The sequence below is a fragment of the Ceratina calcarata genome, unplaced genomic scaffold, assembly GCF_001652005.2.
Source record: "Ceratina calcarata isolate Rehan_Ccalc_2016 unplaced genomic scaffold, ASM165200v1 scaffold53, whole genome shotgun sequence".
Classification (NCBI taxonomy): Eukaryota; Metazoa; Arthropoda; class Insecta; order Hymenoptera; family Apidae; genus Ceratina; species Ceratina calcarata.
Window position 1 is genome coordinate 1,181,065 of NW_017176451.1, and position 3,065 is coordinate 1,184,129.

At 42.3% G+C, this 3,065-nt stretch overlaps 1 protein-coding gene across 2 annotated transcripts in view; it reads right to left on the reverse strand.

Annotated features, from left to right (window-relative positions):
• IntS10 (integrator complex subunit 10) overlaps positions 1 to 3,065 on the reverse strand; it is a 37,799-nt gene that overhangs the window by 4,692 nt on the left and 30,042 nt on the right. The window contains exon 1 of one of the 2 annotated variants that reach the window (XM_026816614.1): positions 1,085 to 1,318. The exons of the other annotated variant lie outside the window; for it this stretch is intronic. The gene's annotated coding sequence lies outside the window, so the exon portion shown is untranslated. Of the gene's footprint in view, positions 1 to 1,084; positions 1,319 to 3,065 lie in introns of those variants that run through there. 2 annotated transcript variants of the gene reach the window in all.

A 3,065-nucleotide genomic window follows, 5' to 3' on the forward strand; every position in this document is an offset into this window, starting at 1 on the left:
GACTGTATAGCCAATACATTCTTAATACAATTTTCATATAATCTTCTCTCTAATCAGTTAATAAATTATTTTTAAACACTGATCGAATATTTGTAATATGAATAGTGAAGATATGATTGTTGCAAGAAAAGACATTTCTCAAGAATGATAGCTCTAATCCATAGTTGAAAAATAAGTCTTATTCTGTAACTTATAGAATTTTATTCATATGTTAAACATCACAAAATTGATAAAAATAAAAAAAGTTAGATGAAAAAATCGGATGATGGACGTACCTGGGTACGGAAAGGTGTATAATACACGCGCAAACTCGTACGTACGCGGATAGCTTAGGTTGGTTAGTTAGCGTGCAAGTACACGTATCAAAGGCACTCAGAATCCGAGCTTAACAAAGCCAGCTTCGGGTTTACCAACCGTGTCACGTAGTACGTGTATAGTGTATACCTTACCTGCTCACGCTTCGCAAAACCTAAACCTCCTGTGGCCCGTCTAACTTTGGTCTTAATGCGTCAATGGGGAGGGATAAGTTTCGTTGGGGGCAATTAAAACTAATTATTCCCGTTCGCGGTGGCATCGGCTAACCGAGGGTCGCCCCGATCGTTCCTAATTACATACGCCGGAATCCGAACCTCGTTAACCGTGAATTTATAGAAAACGCTTTCGAACAACCTAATTGACTTGATTAAATTACTAGTCCCATGTTGATTAAACAGCCTTGTTCTTCTCAGTTTCAGTGATTCACTTGGATATTCAATTAAGAGTTAATCATTTGACCGCAGGACGTGAAATAATCCCCTTATTTTACAACTAAATCGAATCGAATTCATGTAGATACGCGAATCTCGTGTAACACAATAGCTGCCATAAGGCTCACGGAGTTTGAAACAGATTTAGCGCGATGCGTTCAGATCCAGGTACCAAGTTCTCTTATCGCGAAAGCAGAGATAACATCGACGTCGCACGATGCGGCACGGGGCACGAGGGAAGGGTGTATCGAAAATTTCAAGCCAAATGTGCAACTAAGTAGCTACTTAGGTCCCATTTGACGCAGGGGATTCGGATCGCATTTGAATGGGAGATTTACCCGCCGGATTTTCGTCCCGAATTGAGCCATTGTGCTGTTTAAACCGGCCACCTGACAGCTCTTGACATGCTATCGTTTGCCTTTCTGCATTTTAAATATGCCTTCCCTCGCTCTCTTTTTTTCTCTCTCTCTTGCAAAACGTGGCTACGAAAATTGCACCAGTTTCTAGTGAATCGGTTTTGAGCGATGGAAGCCAGAAATGATGAACAGCGGACGTCCTGGCAGCTGTCTCGATTGCTTTTTCCAAGCCACGGCGTCAATCTGCCCTAGAGCATAACAGGACAATCTAATAGGCCCACGCCCAAAAAATTAGCTCAAATGAATAAATATGATTTTGATGCGCTGCACAAGTATTGACGGTTCTTTCTTAATAGAAAGCTTCTTATTTTAACGATTCGAACAATTACATTTGAATAATAATTGTAATTTTAGTACGATGATTAAAATATGTTTTAAGTTATGTGTAGAAATAACTAGTGAAGTAATGATAGTGATGAAAAGTAGGTGAGAGAGATAATACGATGGGCAATATTTTGGCGAGAGACGGCGGATGTTTTGGCACCCTAACGTACAGAAATGGTCACCCCTCTTGTAATACACGACACCCCATCCATCGAATTATTTTGATTCTGCGATAATTCACCCCGGCTAATACGAACGACGGGGGAGAAAGGTGATTCGAGCATTTTGATGGAAATTCGAAAACACGATAGGCGGAAGCCTCTCTTAGAACTCGTGCGTGGAGATTAGCAGGATTTATCGGCGACCACAAAAGACCGCGCTATTGAAACGCTCCCACTATTGCTCTCTCGCAATTTCGTATAAATTTCGAAATAAAAAGACGAACCCTTTGATAATCTGTGAAATTTTCAATCGCGATATACCAGAGATTCCTGCGTTTGCTCATCGGCTTAGCAGCGTGGAAGCGACGTCGTTAACCCGATTCGCCGAATCCTCGGCCCGTGTCGAATCCACCGGATTTGTCGCCCGGCCCGATTCCGATGTAATTTTTGGAAAGTACACAGCCGTGGACGTGATAATCCGTCGCGGACACCATTGTCGCGGCGAAATTGAATTTCATCAATTAGATTTCCGACGTTTACGGTTGGTTAGGCCGCGCACTAGCCAGGCACAATAGGCGGGAGTACGTTTCCTGGACAGCTGCGTCGAGTGTCCGCATCGATACGTACTTACCACCCTCGGGGCTCTCGCATTATTATAATGTGGCTCCGGGCCTGATTTCTCCAGGTCACGGGCCCGTGTCTAATTCATTGTCCTAATTGACGACGAACATTTCAATCGTGAAATCATAGATATTCCATCGGTTAAGAAATGCAAACGAAAAGTCTAATTCAAGAAACGAGCGAAACGCCTCGGACTTTCGAATTTGAATATTCCAGGCTGATTCCGCGGCTAACAAAAGATGTTACTCGACGGGAGACATTCCCAACAGGAACCGAAGGCAAAGTTTTCGACTCGGAGGCGTCTCGGTTAATCACTACAATTGATATTCCGTTGATATCACCGCACCGAGTGACGGAGTACCGCGGTAACGAAGTAACCCGATTAAAGGGAGCCTCTTATTGGCCCGCCCTCTCGCTCGTTCTCTTCAATCGAGTTACATGATTAGCTGAGGGGGTGAGAAAGAGGGTGGCAGTCTTCGCGACGAGTCTTCGCCGACGCAAACATCAGAGGAACGTATCGAAATTTATTTGCATCTGATCAAGATATGTTTTATAGCCTCTCCTCACTGATATAGACTGCACATTTTTATCCAAGAACATGAAACATTTATAATATCAATTTAGAAAATGATGCGAATTTCCTTTACTCTTTAAAACGACAAAAAATAGCACGCATCTCACCTTTGATCTTCTATGCCTGTATTCTTGGATAATAAATGCAATTTTCTAATTTTCCTATCATTCTATCTTCCAATAATTTCTATTCACTGATGTATTTTTTTATAATCTCGTACATT